We start from the raw sequence: 18,863 nt of genomic DNA on the forward strand, positions 1-18,863 counted from the left end.
TGAACGGAATAAAACATGTACGCTTGATATCCAGTTACAAGACTATATATAATGTATGCAGCTTGTGGATGTCCCAGGGAGATGCACTCACCGAGTGAAAGGTCCATTAATTTCAGTAAGCCACCTTATTTTTATACGAGAAAGAATAGCCAAATAGAGCAAGTATTATTATTTGTTTTTAAACTGTGTGTGGAACTGGGTTAAATATCTCTATTATATTTATTTAGTGTTCTGTCTGACGACAGGTCCATATGAACAGGATCCTTCCATCCTTTTCTCGGACTGGGACCTGTTCATATACGTTCTTGGCAGATGATCCAGAAGTGGTGTGCCATTGCCTTCTTCTGTGTGTGAATGGAATATTGTTGGGATGCCACGGAGAAACCGGGGAAGCCCCCGGAGAAAAACTTCGTGTTGCCTAGACCACGGCCTTGCCCAACACAATTTATAAATTCGGGCACCGCCGGGAATCGAACCCGAGACCCCAGGATTACAAGGCCAGCGTTATATTATAAAGTAGGCATATTTTATTTATCTTAACCTAATTTCCTGTCCAAAGGAACAAGGTAGTCTCATGGTATTACCTATGTGTGCCTGTATAACACGCCTTTAAACTTTTGAAACCAGTTGACCGTTTTCTTCAAAATTTGGAATGAACGTTGTTACCGGAGATTACCCCAACTTTATACAGTAGGCTATTTCATAATTTCCCAATCAGCAATAACAATATGACTTATGACACGGGTATGGCTTTAGCGCAACCTAATCTTTGTAATAGATTCTCGAAGAATATGACGGGTTTTATGGGATTTAGAATAACTGACGACAGAACGGACTTTTAATGTAGTTCTTAGTAGGACAACGATAAAATTTCTTTCTTTTTCTTGTTTTGTTTCTAAAGTAGTGGGCGCATATTTGTCAGTGTCGGGCTCAATTCCAGTTCTTGCAGTTTGTGATACGAATGTTCTTTCACGTGTAAAATAAAGGCGGTGGAATTCGAAACAATTTTATAGTTCTACGGAGAGGGTAACAATAGAACTTTGGGCGGATTATTTACCTTCAGTTTCTCTTATAACAATTTCCTTTTAGTAGATAAAATTGTCATTGTTTTTCACTTCATATTTCTTGAAGCAATAACATTTTCCGATAAAGTTTCTGTTGAATTCAGTTTGTGTTTTAAGCAGATTGTACTGAGCAATAAAAGTGAATGCGGTTCAGCGTATTGAATAATACTTCTTTTGAAAAATAAAATTAAAATTCTTAACACAGAATTACGTTGCATTTTTTGTGTGTGTAACCGCGCTGTGTCTTTAAAGCAGAAACGTGTTTCTCATTAATATCTAAGGTCTTTGGTGTCAGCATATGTTTCACTTGAACGGTATCTATTCGTCTCTTGTTTATTGGGAGTTAATTGAAAGGTTTTATCTCTGCAACTGTCGGCTAGTGTCTACGATCCTTTTTACAAGATGTTATTAAGTCAGCGCTTTGACAGGTCTTTCTTTCTTAGACCGACGGCATACAAAGTACACTTTATGGATACAAGACCTTTTGCCATTTAAACTTTTGTTTTTCATCGTTCACTGTAAATGGAAACTCAGCCTTTCAAAAAGTGATTCTCAGTTGCAGAGGAACATATACATGAACCGGGGTGAAATAGGGTTGTAGACCTGTTCAAATACATCTTTTGTCTACGACAAATTTAACACTATTATGTAAGATTTGAGGTTTTCACAGCGGTGAGTATGAAGCTTTCTGTCTTCTGGGTTGTTGCGCCGTGTAGTCTGGTCGATGTTAACTAACGTTTCAGAGGTCATACTGCCACCATCATCAGGGCGATGAAGATTTCTGTCTTCTGGGTTGTTGCGCTGTGTAGTCTGGTCTATGTTTACCAACGTTTCAGGGGTCATACTGCCTCCGTCATCAGGGCGATGAAGATCTCTGTCTTCTGGGCTGTTGCGCTGTGTAGTCTGGTCGATGTTTACCAGCGTTTCAGAGGTCATACTGCCTCCGTCATCAGGGCGATGAAGATTTCTGTCTTCTGGGCTGTTGCGCTGTGTAGTCTGGTCGATGTTTACCAGCGTTTCAGAGGTCATACTGCCTCCGTCATCAGGGCGATGAAGATTTCTATCTTCTGGGTTGTTGCGATGTGTAGTCTGGTCGATGTTTAGAAACGTTTCAGGGATCATACTGCCTCCGTCATCAGGGCGATGAAGATTTCTGTCTTCTGGGTTGTTGCGATGTGTAGTCTGGTCGATGTTTACCAACGTTTCAGGGGTCATTCTGCCTCCGTCATCAGGGCAATGAAGATTTCTGTCTTCTGGGTTGTTGCGTTGTGTAGTCTGGTCGATGTTTACCAGCGTTTCAGAGGTCATACTGCCTCCGTCATCAGGACGATGAATATTCACAGCGCAACAACCCAGAAGACAGATCGCCCTGATGACGGAGGCAGTATGACCTCTGAAACGTTGGTAAACATCGACCAGACTACACAGCGCAACAACCCAGAAGACAGAAATTCTCTTACCACTATTAGTTTCAGAATTATACCACTGAAATATTCCTACAGTCTAGTTGGAAATAGTAAGTAAATATAGTTAGAACTATAAACAAAAATAAGTAACAAAGCTATGATATAACAATCGTATTAGTAATCATTTGAGAATATTTATATGCCAAGGAATCTGTAAACAGCACCAAAGAATGACATACAAATTAGAGTCATGCTGAAATTAGGAAAAAATTATTCTAGAAATTATTTTTTTTGTTCAGTTACAACATTTTATTATTCATTCTGCTTTTTGAAATGTTAACAGTTATAATATGTCAAGCAATAAATTTTCTGGTCCTTTTCCATGGTTATGACACGAGGCTTTTTATTACGACAGACGAATATCAAATTACTAGTGTTAAGGAATGTATTTTCATCAAAGTATGATAAAGTATGTGGGATAATTATAGTCTTAGGCTGCATAATTGTATAGTAGTATTGTATCCAGTGAACAGATCAGTCACAAACAAATCCTTATTTATTCAAGAGCAAAACAGACTCTTACATTTAACCAAAAATAAACTTGAAATACATATCACAGGCCTATAGCAATGTACAAACCAAAATCCCGACTGTAGTAGATTCAGTTAACAATCAACAAACATTTCATTTCACTCTGTCTAAATTATAAAACAGAGTTCTGTATTTACACCAATTTTAGTCAGGGCACATTAATGCAAATGAAACGCATTTCGCTCTGTGTAGTTCTAATGAAAGTGAATATTTGTACATACGAAAACTCATTGATTTGGTCATTAAATTAATGGCAGCGTAATCACTCCCAACTCATAATGCGACATAAAACAAATTTAATATACGCGACCTGTTTTAGATGGGACCTGTTAGCTGAGATTAAATAATCGTGGGTGCATTTTGACGTAACTCAAAACACATTCTGAGAAAATATTTTATAATTAATTAATGATAATACAGGCCATTTGTTGAATGACCAATGGTTACTTAGCTGATCGTGTAGTTGGGTCCAAAGTTTAATTACAATGTCACTGGACCAAATTCTGGTACAGAATAGTCCTACCTATGGCCTTATAAATTGTGTAACAAATATATATTTTAATATTATCTTTTTGTCTACGCCCATGTCTCCTTTAAGGTTTGACACGAAAATATCAGAAGCCAAAGGATTAACAATACTAACGTAGGCGCCAATTCCGGGCCTATAATGAGTCATTTACATTTGTCTTCCATTCCCACAAAATATTTTAACAAATTCCTCATTTCCTTCACGGTTTTGTAAGTGGTCACTTTTCATAACTTTCACTACCACAGTTCTGCAGCTTTATGTATTTATTGTGTACCCCATTTGAAGTACACGTTTGATCCATTGTAAAGTCAGTTTAATTAATCTCATGCGATCTGTATAAATCACAATTGATTTTCTGTGTTACCTTAGAGAAAGGATAATGACCCGTTTAAAGGTCGTGTGCCATAGCGTTAGGGTTGATAGTTTTGAGTTTCCATAACGTTTAATGACTTTTTAAAAATGTTTATTTCTGTGACAACATGGCATGTTTGAAACGAATTATTACTTGTCGGGTTAATGAGAAGGTTATTGTTATATATTAGCTGCTATGTTGTTACGAGGGTGAGTCAAATGAAAACCGTAAAACTGAGATAAAAATTCGAAATATCGCGCCATTGTCCTGTAAGTTGGCAGACATGTTACCAATGCTATAAAGAGTATCCTATAGCTGGCAGTATAATTCAGACAAACATATCGCCATCACAGTGCCAATTTGAAAATGGCTGCTCCACTAGTTACGTGCACGAAAGAAGAACAACTTTCTGTAATTCGTTTTTTGATCAGTGAAGAATCTTGAAGAATCATCTTCGACCTGCAGTCAGATCAAAGCGACGTGGACTTTTGACTAGAGGTGTCCTTGACATGACAATGCTCGCCCCCATACTGCCCGTGCAACAGTTGCAACAATCCAAGACTTGCACTTTGAGTGTCTTCCACATCCGCCATACTCACTAGACCTAGCCCCAAGTGATTACCACATGTTTGGGCCACTCAAAGAGGCGATGGGAGGAAAGAAGTTCCGTTCTGACGAAGAGATACAGCAGGCGGTGCATGAGTGGTTGCGCAGACAACCACAAGAATTTTTTTCTAGAGGAATCCATACACTTCGTAAACGCTATTGAACGAAATGGAGACTATGTAGAAAAATGATATAGTTGTGTACCGCTTTCACTCAATAAATTAAATTTTAAAAAAAATTACGGTTTTCATTTGACTCACCCTCGTATATCAGTTTAGTAATTAGTCCACTTCAGAATCAGGCAGGTGGCACAGCTTCTACCGTACTTCATTAAACTTATTACTGCAAATTAAACTTTACAAGTAAACGTAGATTAAAAATTGCTAACAAAATCACGCAACATTTTTCATAGAACAACATTTTGGTACCAAAGTACAAATAATCTTTAATTTTAACTCATGATTTGGTTGAAGACCATTCTTTAGTACACTTTTGATAGTAACACACATTCATTCTCGTTCTCAGCCACAGATATTCAGACATAAATCATTATTTACGTAGTAATACTTTGACTAATTTTCTTCAGATGTTTATTTGAAACAAAATTGTGCAGGCACAGTACATTTTTCGACGTGCCTTATGTGTCACGCGTGCCAATGTTCCGTTATCGATGCCCTAGGCTTTTCTTCCATTAATAATAGGCCTATAAATTTTAATTATAATGTAAACATTTTAATTATGTAGTTAGTGCTGTGTCTGAAATGAAAAGCGCACGGATAGATGTGCTGCTGTTACCATTTATATTTTTATGCATTTGTCCATAAGCCCCTCTGTGTAAAATATTTTATAACGAGCGCGCTATTTGGGATATGGAGTTTTGTATTTTACGTGTTCGCCGTCAGCTGTTATCGTTCAAAATTTCCGTAAATTTTTCATACTTCCATTGTGTACAGACACAATAACTAGACGGATGAACGCATTTAATCGGTTTTACATTATTTGCTGTGGATGGAGCTCTTTCATTTCTCAGAGTTGGCTGATACGTACACGCAAGTGCGTATATCTGACTGGTGCGAGTAAACATTCACGCCACACCCACTACGCCATTAGTGTGCGGCGTCTGGTGAAACAAACAGCAGAGACAGATTTTGGTTGTATGACAAACACGAGCTACATGTCGGGTGAATAAGTCTAGAAATATAGGACCATAGTTACTATGCATACAATAAGCGTTTGCATAACCATTAGTTAACATCGCGTGAACGTTAATAAAACAAATTTATGTAAAGTTTACTTTGCTTTACAAAATTAAAGTTTCTTGTTAGGTGTACAGTTGATCTATTTGGAAATTCTAAGTTAATATATCAAGCTCGATAATTATGTGGATAACAAACGAAGCGTGATTGATCTCTACATAAACTGATTACTGGACTATGTACTTGCAACACACACACAACACGATTTTTTTTTCGAGTATCCTGTATTTACTAGTGCCGCAAGATTATATCTTCCGAGCAAGTGCTTCATAACCTTACATTATTATTATATTGAATATTGACCACTGTCTGATGTACAGGATGTTTTATACATATATACACAACGTTTCCGGAATTAATTACCCTCGTCTTAGATGATTGGTTATTGTTAGACTAACATGTGTATCATTATTATTATTTTATAATTATTATCGCCAGTGTCAACCCTGATGATGGAGACTGTGTAGGTCGCAAAAATGTTTATTTCTTATTCACCTTATACGCAGCTTTGATACAGAAAATTTTAGTACATTTATTCGCTGTGAAAATTTTAAATCTTACAAAATAAATCTCCTTTTACTTGTACTTGGAACAGTAGAGAGAGACATCCCATATAAACGGATGTCCAAGCCAGTGTTTTTTATTTTGTATCAATTGACATAAGAATTATATGGAGCAAACGTTATATTGTGTCAGTTGATTTTGAGAGACCTACTCAGTTTAGGAAGACGCAAAGTTGGAAACATTGCTTTTTCACCGAGAGAAAATTCGTTAATAACGAAATGTTTATTCTGGTGATACAACAAAGAGTTGTTTTAACTTTTGAAAACTATGGGAATTTGTATATTCCATTAAAATACCCGGATAAAGAGGCTTCTTACACACTGGTGTCAAATGGGGCTGAAATATGAGGGTTCTGTGAAATTCCATACTGACTCAAGAAAGATAATTATAAATAGGCAGGCCAACCTTTATGAACGCCCCCTGACGTTAAAAATATATCATATATATTATATTATTTTTTCCTTCCTCTTCGTTGAATGTACAAAATTGTAACGTGCCCACAAACCAATACCTACTGGACTTAACGTTACGTGTTAGGTGAATAAATACTGACCGTATGCTAAGTTCAGCTTCTGAAAGGAACAAACGACCCTCAAATTTTCTTTTGAGCAGGGTAATCTTATTTTTTTCGTCCTGCGGGCCAGAATAGTTGCCATTTGGACCCAAGGGCCAAGAAACCATTCCTGGTACCATTTTTGAAAGCCAGTAGCCAATTCGCTTTGATTTTAACAGCTTCTATTCAGAAATGCAAAAATTATACATATTATTATAGAATTATAGCATACATTTAATTGAAACGTTTTGAAATTAGTAGTTACATATTATTTAAAATTTCCTCCTGAAATATCTTGTATCTGGCACAAATTTTCCTTGGAAAACTTTCGTTCTAAGGTAGAGTTTTAAAGTCATTAGCATATGTGGAACTTGAAAATAAATCAGCAGACGAGTTAAGAATCAAGATTTTCTCAAATAATTTGAGTTTAAGAAATCAAATGAGTTGTATAACTAAGAACAAATTAACATATAACTGAAAACAAGTTGTCTCGAGCCGGATATGGTCCGCATGTCGCCAGAGTCTGCGCTCTGGAGTGACGTACGTGGTTATTTGGTTAATTGGTTAGTCAGTTAGGTGGTTGGTTACTAAATCAGCCCTTTCTTTTCACATAGGCGTTGAAATATTTGGGTTCACACTAGTACACGTTTCTTAATGTCCGAGATACTTTCATAGAACATGGAATTTTATTCGAATGTTGTTCACGTTCTTAACACACCAGTTGCTAGTATTCCATGTAGATTAATTTGTCTGGGTACCAAGAATTTGTGTGGTTTAAATATTATTTCTATGCTTTTTGTAATACTACAACCAACAAGGTGCTCTGTACAATATATGTAGATGAGAAAAAAAGGTTTATTATGGACTATTTGACATGACCATTGTGTTGTACGCAGGTAATTGTTGGGAAACTGTGCAGTAAATGTACCGCAGTCATCTGTCATTATTCTCAGCGTGTGGACCACAGACCGTCATGTAAGCCACCTCCCAACTGACACCAGCCTCTAGACCACAATGTAACACATGGTACTGCAGGATGTCGGTGCTTCGTGATTCGACAGCTGTTACATTGCCACACAGGAGACCAGGGTTCGAATCTTGTCTCATTATGGATAATGCAGATAAACTGTTATAAATTTAAAATTCTTGTATTACATTTAAATGTACTAGAATGGAAACTTCAGTTGTGATCGTTAATACTTTACAGTTATAAGCGCGTTCATGTTTCTGACACCATTATATATATATAGCGTATTGACTGACTACAAACTTGACGACCGGGGCTCGATCCTCGACGGAGGCAGAATTTTCCTTCTAGTCTCTTGAGTTCAGACCGCCTCTGGGGCCAACCGAGCCTCCTATCCAGTGGATACCGAAGTCCTTTCATGGTGGTAAAGCGCGGCCGAGCGTGACGCTGACCTCTTACCCCTATCTAGTGCCGAGGTTAAGAATGAGTAGGAGATGTAACTCTCCCCCCAAGTTCCTACATGATGTGTAGCGCGGCAGCTTTTGCGTAGAAAGGGTAACTAAATGGTGTACTTATATGGCTAAGTGAATGACTGGAAATGAGATAGGAAGATAATATTAAAAAGGTTCTAGTGGAAGTGGATTTTGAGGATCAGGTGGATGGAAATCATAATCGTGTTAACTGGAGGATTTATGCTTGGTGTTAGTGGAAAAGGAGTTTTTTAGCATGAGTTGTGTCTTCTAGGCTGTGATGAAGCTTAGGCTTTTAGGTCGTTACTAATGTTTCGGAGTTTAATAATTCGTCTATCCAGAAGACGGAATTTGACATTATCATGATGTGGAAACATTGGGAGGAAAACGTTGCTTGTAAGTCCTGTTCAAGGTTTGTCTTTTGCTTGTTCTCTCACAAGGGAATGGTTAGGTTGGTCATGCCGAAACCTCACCTGAAATTTTGCTCATCTACAGAGCCCATCTAGTAATGATTGTCCATTGCAGCGGAGGGCGTGGGCCAGGCGCTAAGCGGGCAGTGAAAGATTAGTCTCCGGGTGGCTAGAAGCGTAACTATTGTTGTTTGCGCATAGTAGAGGAGATGTTTTAATGACATTGTTATTACCAGATCTTTCAATGCAATGTGGAAGGCTGTCAACGTTTTGCGACTTGCAATGCAGGTCTATGAAGGACGCAATATTACAGCCAAACTGAATATCTGCTTCAAACATTCCATTGATGCTTCACATTTCTGTCACAATTATAGTGCATAATTTTGCACATTATTTTTTGTACGCATTCTGCGAGCTCTGCTTGATTCCTAATATAAAATATACTGGAGAAATAGCCGTCAAAAGTAGCAACAACAATGATCTTTTGAAACCCATTCCCATTCATTGCACATTACACCCCAGACTCAATGAAATTTTATAAAGTGAATTCCATCAATTTTCCCTTCCCTGTCGCAAAAAGAAAATCCCGTTTCTGCTAACAAAGACTGAACAAAAAATTCAAACACAGTGCTGGTGGAGTTTAAAATGTATCTGCAATTTCGTAGTTCTGTGGAGGGTTCAAAGAAAGAATAACTAAACACTCACTGCATTTCAACGATGGGTTCATGTCTCTTACCCCCTGAACCATAGGCTAATCCTCCAGACAGAAGACATTCATCAGTCAATAATTCAAAACAACAAAATATGTAACTGTAAACGTTTCCCTGAAAAGTATTGAAGCCTAACTGCATGAACTTGTCCAACTTACAACAAAAGGGGTGTCCAAGATATAGAGTATTGTGGACATGTAAAATTATAGGATATCCGCCAGTTCCAATTAATAGTGTCCAATATATAGGGGTGTCCAACTTGAGAGGTTTTACTGTATATTAGTACATGTACATAGCAGCCATGGATGAGTGAACATTGTTTCCACAAAGAAGCATATAAAACACCTGCGTATTATATACATATACGTACATATAGATGGTTCCTATGTACTTATTCAATAAACTACGCGCGCGCGTGTATGTGTGTGAGAGAAGAAAGACATTTCTCAAGTCTTTCACTGCCTTCTCACCAGCGCCTGGCCCACGCCTTCCGCTGCAATGTACCGGTGAATGGCGCGCTGCTGTCACGCGCATGCGTGGTGGAGCGAATTTTAAATATACATACCAATTTTGAGCAATATTTTCGCACCCTTGCACAGCGCATCAGCAGCTGACATCTTGTGTACAATCATTACTAGATGGGCTCTGTAGATGAGCAAATTTTCAGGTGAGGTTTCGGCATGACCAACCTAACCATTCTCTTGTCAGAAGATCTTAGCGTTATCATGTTACAATATGATCACCATTCTTTTCATTGAAGTACTGTGAAATTGAAATTGAGAAGTTCCGAAGAAGGCAAATACGAAATGTAAGCAGAAATATATAAATGTACGTGATGCGAGAAATTAAAAATATGTTCGTCTTTTCTTATAATGAAAAGATGTTTTTAAGTAGTAACACGTGTTAAAATGATAAGTATTACAAAAATGTGTTGTAAGTAATTACAATACAGTGCTCTTCTGAAAACGAGTTTAGTAAGTTCTTGTTCACTGATATTTAACTATAGTTAGTGCTGAATTTTTCTCCAAGAACGGAGAAGAGACATGCCTTTCTGTAGTTGTTATGTATTTCTAAAAATAGGTCACTTATTAGATGTATATTTTTGGTAAGTTTTGTAATTGTTCTTACAAATCTAAACTTTGGATGTTTCACACAGATTACCATCAGTTTTACGTAGACAAACGGCAATGAAATTCATATTCTATGTATAACTGAATTTGTCAGCACATTACCAAAAATCTCAAACTGTGGTCTTCCCTTAATATGAAAGACCAAGTGTCACATCCAAATAAAACAGCAGGCGGAAGTGAAGATTAACATGTATTTCTTTACAAGTTTTATACGACGCATAGTTTTTCGGAAAACAACGTGGTTGGCTAGTTACATTATGCGATCGTCATGTTAACGGAGGCAGCAAGCAAGTCTGAAACGTTAGTAAATTGTTACCAGACTATACTGCATAAGAACCCAGAAGCCATCTACATTCTCGCCAACTTCAGGACCTCAAATCTCAATCACGTATTACTAATACTGACAAAATTTAACTTCGGTACTGAAAATAGCATTTCTGATCGAATTACAGCACAGCACAGGGAATCACACTTTATTGAACTTCAATACAGTTAAGTTACAACACGTTTTACGCTCTCAAGATGAAACAGTTGAACTCTACATCCCAGTGCAATTCCTTACGGAGGGAGAGAAACATTGAATTTCCCCAACAAGTTTCAGTGCAACCTATATAAACTTTAACATCTTGCTATGCACACAACATCTCATTTCAACAAATGACGTTCTGCACCGCACTCTTAAGCTTTTGCTCGGGTAGATTTTAGTTTACCATAGTTATTATTACTTTTAATCCAGTGCAAATGGAAAAGACGGATAAGACATTCCTCTGGATAATATATGGATGGAAATGAGGTGATGGTATGAAGGGCGGAGAAAAGGGTAGGGTGGAAGTCACAGAAAAATCGTGGTACACCCGGCAATCATTTCAACTTGTGGCTCATCGTGAAACTAATTTAAACTTTTCGCAGTAATAGTAAGACAGAGACGGTTACAATTTCTAGCGGCGTTTCTCTCAACTACAGTTATATGTTTTATGGTTTGTTATGAATAATACAGAATAAGGAGCCAATTAGACTTGCATTTTGAAAACATGTAATAATACTGGGTCACGACAATCTTATACTTTTATGTGAACTTTAGACTTGGAAAGTTGCTACAAAGAAGTTAAATTCGGTGACCCAGAATTTAGTTCTGACGAGAGTTTAAGGCTTTTTGTCTCATTTCAAGTATTCCAGTTGATAAAAATATAGGAGTCCGGTACTGTCGTAATATTTGAAGTCCCTTTATGTATATTAGTGTTTTGTTAACCCACTTCGTGCTATTCACAAGATATAGCGATTTCGGTATAGTTTTTTTGTGTTTGAGAACATCATAAGAAGAAACTTGTCCGATTTTCTCTCAAAAATTTCAGAGGTTCCTGCTACCCCAATCATCAGGGCAATAATTTACCGAGCTACAGATACCGTCTTTGGTATTCGAACCAAGGGCTCTTTATGGAGTTTGTGGTCTTTATTTCTGCAGTCCCCTTGTCGAGATACTTTCGATCTTAACGACATTCGTTTCCTATTTTAATTTCAGAGATTTGGAAACAACCGTTACCGAGTTTCGAACCCAGGATACTCACGGGATTTTGGCTTTCGTAAATTCTCCTTTTGGTTTCAAGAAATAATTATGAAAGTTTTGGTTCAAATCGGTGTTTTCGTTCTCGAGCTACAAGCGAACACACGTACACACAGAGTTTAATTTAATGCAGAAAATAAGAAGTGTTTCCAAACTTCAATGCAGCGTCAAATGGTAAGGTTATATGAGCTTCATAAAATGGAAAGGATGTTGAAGTAACGGATGTAGCGGATTATTACGTCACATCTTTCTGCAGAGGACGGGCAGAGCCAAGAAAACCCTCCGGTTACAGACATTTTTAACACAAGTCCAGAAAATACGTAACAGTTGCTTATAAAATTCAGTCTCGAGTTTCTGTATTTACCAAACAATGGGATGCAATTTCTAATTACCTTTTGTACTTGAATTATTTAGTTTAGAAAGTAAATTTTATCCTAAATATGATTTGAGGTTTTCACGGCGCCGGGCTATCCTCTTGCTTGTAGCGCCGCGTAGTCTGGTAGAAGGCTTGCCAACGTTTCAGAGGTCCTTGCTGCCTCCATCATCAGGGCGATGACTCATCTTCAAATTTTATCCTATATCAGCGCTAAGTTTGCACTTCGAAAAGTCCGATATAGTTTCCATTTAATTACGTGTTTCTCAAATGATTTGAATTCAGAGGCATTTCTGTGCATTTATCAACAGTCAACAAAGTGTCATATGCCAGTGACATCTTGTCCAATTTTATCCTCTCATCGACCTATGTAGCTGCTTCTTTGTTAAATTTACATGCCGACATTTTTCGTGTTCTTTATATTTTCTACGATTTCTTACGAAAGCTGTTCTAATGTTCTTATGTTGCTGCTTTCTGATATCTTGCAAATGTTTTTGTGGACTCTAATAAATACATTTGCTATTATATAACATATTATATTGGTGTGATACATAAACAAGTCTGAAGAACAATATTAACACATTTTGTACATACATTCACACGTACATATCGAAAGTAATTCCAGTGTTTTGTTACTCTTACTTCGTATTTAGGGTGGAGTGAGTTCGTAAATCGATCTTTAGATCGATTGCATAAATTTATAGTTGTCGAGGTTACACTTAGTCGTTCCTGTTTTATGGTAGAATATTATCTTAAAATATATCACGACCATCTCCTATATCGTTTGAAATTCATCATGGTTTTCAAACTAGTGCAGATAAAAGTGTCATACAAACGAATATTGTCGTACACCGTGCGTACGTATACAAACAAGAAATATTTTTATTACAAATTTTAAATAATACAAGACTATGATTTTAATGTGCCTTGGGACATATTCCACTGTACGGGAACGAGAGAAAGTTTGACAAACACTATTGTTACTTTATTTTAATTCAGGTGTTAACTTTCCGTTGATGAAATCTGTTACATTATTATTTTGGCAAACTCTGATAATTTATTTTATTGGAATTCAAATTTCTCAGTACGGAAGGAAATTTAATGCAGTAGCCTCTTGACAGATCTTGCATACTTTATTTTAAGTGTGACCTGTCTTCAGACGGTAATCAATACCTTGTCACGCCTTCTTTCTACGTAGGCTTGTGAGGTCTACTTGGTATTTTCGATGGGTGTTCTCCAATTTTTCCTTACACCGCCTCGTCTAAATCCAAATTAGTGTCAAACTGTCTATCCCTTGAGGGAGAACCCTCTGTCCTCCACTCACAGCCCCTCACTCGGGACATCATGCAGGGAGAAGGTGTGCGAACAGAAAAAAAGCATCATAAAACGTGCAAGTAGGCAATATCTGTAGGAAGGACGGAGCAGATGACAAGCAACAGGGGAAATAAGGAAGAATAAGAAACAGAAAATAAGGAAAGAGGGTAAGAAGAACCGAGACAGGGGAGACATGATGTGGGGTGGATGGGTCGGAATAAGAGACAGTTCCCTCTGGCGAGGAAAGCTTATAAATTATTCATGCGTCACTTCTTGCATAATTTCATTGCACTCTAAAAATGAAGGCAAAAGGGAGAGGAGAAAAGGAAATTTTTGTAGGTGGCTATTAGGGAAGTTACAGTCCGAGAAAGGAAGTTACGTTCCTTGATCTGTAATTTCTTATAGTGCGAGGATTTATTTGTCTTTGCGTATCACATTACGTAAGACAGCACACTCGCGTCTTGGCGTTAGTCGTGTGTCCTCCGAAACAAAGTAAGGTTGAAAGATATCCAGTGTGTGTGAAATCGTTTTTATTGGGCTCTGTGGAAGACAGTTTGGTGTGCTCTTCGTTTTTGCTTGCACTAACAGAGGCCTGAAGTTTCAGAGTTACAACACTAGACAGTAACGTGTTCCATTTAGCTCGCAGACGCCCAAATATTCTGAATTATGAAGCTAGATGGTGCCATAATTATCTCCCAAATGCTGCTATAGTTAGGCAGGTTTTAGAAATACTTCTAATGTGAGTTATGGACGCGTTGAAATAACATGGAAGAGAAATAAATTGGGAGGAAGTGGAGAATAGAAAAGAGGACGAAGATGGTAAAAAAGGGTGGAGGTTAAAAGATAAAAATACAAAAGAAAATATGCCCCGCTGAATTTTAAAGGACCATATACATTGCTTAGAGAATAAATGTTTTAAAAACACACTGATTAAATTACCACTCTTTAAGGAAAGTAACATAAGATCTTATGCAACTCGCATAATTATCTAGACACATTGATGATGCATTTTTATAGAACCCGAAGGTATATTACCGAGTTCACAAGAGCCCGTCTCTATCCTGAGCCACAGGGATTCAGTTTATATATTTACAACCTATTTCCTTAAGTTTCATTTTAATTGTATTATTCTGTATTCGTCTAAGATTCTGTAGCGGTCTCTCAGCTTGAGGTTATCCAACTGAAATTCTGTGGTCATTTCTCGTGTTCAACTCGAACATACCACGCATATTTAAGCCTCCTTGATTTTATTACCCAAATGACAAAACACAAAACTTTCAATCCTCGTCATACAAGTTTCTGCAGCATCCTGATACAGCGTTTCTTTAAGGTTCAAGCATCCACTTCAACATTTTTTACTCAAACACCATACATCCATTGTTCTACTTGAGTTAAAAATACCTTTAAAGAACAGATAACAATAGGCCTTATGAGATTTGAGGTCTTCGCTTTGGTCAATATGCGTACTACTTCGTACTGGATTGTAATACCATGACACATTCTGCAAACAGCACACACAAAACGGCCTTATTTTTATTTTAAGTCTAAGTTAATACTACCGGTCATTAGCATTGACTTCTTTAAAACACCGCTCATCAAAACGTTTTCAATGAAGTCCGTCCCCACCCACTTACCGACCTACTGAAATTTCTAACTGGACTTTTCTAACTTCATAAAAATTATGTCATGCTCTTCATTTTTCTATTTTCCCTGAAGTATCAACCGAAAATCACGTGTGCAGAATCCAGTGATAGTGAATGGATATGGTACAAATTTATTCTATAGTGAGAAATCAGAATGATGTATGGTTCCCATTTCAGCGTTATCTTTGCTTTAGCAGAGCTACAGAATGTCGAGGATTCACTAAAACTTAATCTTCTAAGTTAACCAACATCGTAGTTCTGATGCTACTTATCTTCACATTGAAAAGCAAGATTTTATACTCCTTGAAAGGAACCATCCGGTAACCGAAACGTGACAAAGACAGAGCGACGAAAACGCATTAGGAGAAGTAATTGCTTAATTTTAGTAATTTGCTCAAAACTTTATACTCCTCTTGTCTCTGTTTCTCCTTGTTTGATCATACGTTCTCTCTTATCCACAATTTGGTTTCCTATTCGCGCAAAGCTTTGATGGCAGACGGATACTAACATTTCAGATAATGTCTTCACATTTCATACAAGTTCATTTCTGTATTAAGATGAAGGGATATTGAAATATCCTCCCTATAATTACTATTTCAAATTTCATTGACCTGAAAGTAACTAAACGTCTTTACAGTTAAAATGCTTTGGAGTTAATAAATAATTATAATTGTGAGTTAAAAACAGTTGTTTTATAGAAGATAAGTCTGTTAAAATTACCATTTGTTACGTTTAAATCCTTTGAATAACATGTCCTCCGATGTTTCCTCGCGTATTTATCCGTACATATAAAATTTAAAAAGAATATTTAAATAATACGAAAATTTATAATTTTTAGATACATAAAAGTAAAATATGTGTACAGAGACGTGATATGCAGTGATATGAAGTGTTTGTTTTTAAACCGAGTGCCGTCTGTGTCAAAGGCCCAGACACTCTGGTATTACCGAGATTCATGAATGGCATATTCCAAACGCTCTACGACGATTTTCATTGGCTTACTAAGAGTTTTGAGAGAGTCTGCGAAAATTGAAAACTAACAACGCATTCTGGATGACATATTGATGTCAGATCAACTGGATAGGAATGGAATCTGTGAATGTATGCACGCTTTACGATTAAATTATGCAATTTTATTTCTATCCACATGTCTTGTGGTTGGGACTCGCTGCTTTGGTTTTTTTACGAATTATTTAAAAACCCGTATTTGAATTAAGATATGTTTATTTCAGGGATATATTATGAGTTTTATGTTGAGTCTGTTATTAACGAAAACTTCACTCTTAGTGACACGGATTAGATAAAGTGTTTAGTTTTAACGTGTATTTAGCCATCTCACGTTACTGAACGAGAGGAACCTACATTTATCTTCCAGGAAATTATAACAATAAACTCAGCTATCGTAACATGGTTTCGTCTTATAGAGACGTACCGCTTTTTCTGATCTTATAAGCTGCTACAGTGTACGTACAATGGTAAAGAATTCTTAATTTTTGTCTTACTTCCAGACGGTATTATTTAATCTTTAATCTTTAAAACAAACTAAATCTTTTGCAAATGTTATATGGTTCAAGTCAAAAGAACTTCAGAATTTTGACAGTGGATTTTTTTTTATAAAATTGACAAGATTATCAAGGAATGACTAAACCCTATAATTAACTAAAACATGGGTTTAAAATGATCTTTCTGTTGAAATTAAAACAAAACTATTTGACACGAACACGTCCAAAAAATAGCACAGCAGATGTCTCGAACTAGTGCTCGAATAAATTCCACCAGAAGAAACACAGGAAGACCAAGAGATAGATGGATAGAAGACTCCAAAATAACTACTATATTCTGTGAAGCAGAATTATTCTTGATAAGCTAGTAGTCGCTTAGTTAGTCAGTAAATTTTCTTCGTTTTGTGGTTTAGAAGGTAAATAACCTTGTTTATTTAAATGCTGAATAATAAACAAATATGTCTCTCTGCTTCACCAGACTTCGCCTACCGTCGGGTACTTACTTTTTGCAATTAATTACTTCAAATAACGAAATAATTTCTAAGCGTTAATTTAAGCACACCCTTACGCGATTTCATATCCCAACACGAGGCAGGGACTGCTCAAATTTCCTTCTGTATAGGTTATTATTCCATCTTAGCAAATATTAACTTATGTTCTAAGTGATCGTATAATAGTGTTCTGCAGCTGACTGTGTAATAAAGGGAACGTTTAACCGGAAATTTGCTAAGGCGTTATTAAATTTCTTTTAAAAAAAAGAGATCTTGACAGAAGTTTGTCATGACCGAATTTATTAAACCTCTCAGGACTTGCTTCGACATTCGTGCAAAGCAAGTTTCTGTTCACTTGGTCGATAATCAGGAAATTAAAACGAAAAGAAATAAACAAAGAAGAGACGAAAAAGTAATAAAGAGATGAAATGACATGGAGGGATGAAGGAAAAAAGTTAAGAATGAAAAGAAAATGTTTAGCCACTGTGGTTTCTCTTGTGAGCCTAAAAATATTCATCTGTCGGATTTAGTCAACATCTGCAAATTCACGGTTCTGTCCATCGTGTATGTTGTATTGCTTTGAAATTCAAACAAAACAAATTGGACCCGGTGAAATACAGTATGTATCAATACCGGAAAGGTTAACCCGCATTGAAATACACAGTTTCCACACGCGTTCTTTGTAGACTCAGTTTTCGAAACTCTCGTTGCTGAAATAAAAAATACCATACCGTAAATATGGCATAATAGTAACAACCTAAGCGGAGAAATGGATTGCAGGCAGTTTATAAACGTAAGTATTTTTCTCCGACATAGGATTTTTCGTTGACTCATACCTGACATTTGATCACACGTTCTACTCAGTAGACCACGATAAACATCCTAGCTTAGGTTTCGTATTCCTCTAATAGAGAGCGATGATGTACGTTCATAAGCTAGCTCTGTCATTGTGGTGGTGGTATGACAAATCAAGCAGCCAAACCCCCACCTGTCTCTTCATTACCCATCATTCAAAAGATAGTTCCGGTCGAGTGAAGCGCTGTTTCTCGTCAGCAGTGAAAGCGTTTGGTGTTCTTGTGAATGTAATTGAAAGTATTTCGTATTGCGTAAAGTGTTGCATGTTAACAAAAGCTACGTAATAAATCCGCGGTCAGCTTTGTACGTGTGAACGTTTTAAATTCTGGAGTATATAAGCTATGTTGCAATATTTACCTTCGAATAGAATCCAGTGGTTGTTCCCAACTTAAAGTGGACCTATTTATGAACTTCGTGACGTGGTAAAGCGTAATGCAGCGGCATTGAAGCCACCGACGGAAGGTAAGAGATTGGTTTTTAGTAGAATGTGAGGTTAACTGTATCGCTCTTTGTTGC

General features: G+C 36.9%; 1 protein-coding gene across 8 annotated transcripts in view; it reads left to right on the forward strand.

Annotated features, from left to right (window-relative positions):
* Positions 1 to 18,863, forward strand: part of Toll-6 (Toll-like receptor 6) — a 451,300-nt gene that overhangs the window by 115,754 nt on the left and 316,683 nt on the right. For 2 of the 8 annotated variants that reach the window (XR_015534548.1, XR_015534551.1), the window contains exon 1: positions 18,460 to 18,809. The exons of the other annotated variants lie outside the window; for them this stretch is intronic. The gene's annotated coding sequence lies outside the window, so the exon portion shown is untranslated. Of the gene's footprint in view, positions 1 to 18,459; positions 18,810 to 18,863 lie in introns of those variants that run through there. 8 annotated transcript variants of the gene reach the window in all.

Source organism: Zootermopsis nevadensis, unplaced genomic scaffold (assembly GCF_977971745.1).
Source record: "Zootermopsis nevadensis isolate Lab colony 2312 unplaced genomic scaffold, Znev_1.0 Znev_ptg000010l, whole genome shotgun sequence".
Classification (NCBI taxonomy): domain Eukaryota; kingdom Metazoa; phylum Arthropoda; class Insecta; order Blattodea; family Termopsidae; genus Zootermopsis; species Zootermopsis nevadensis.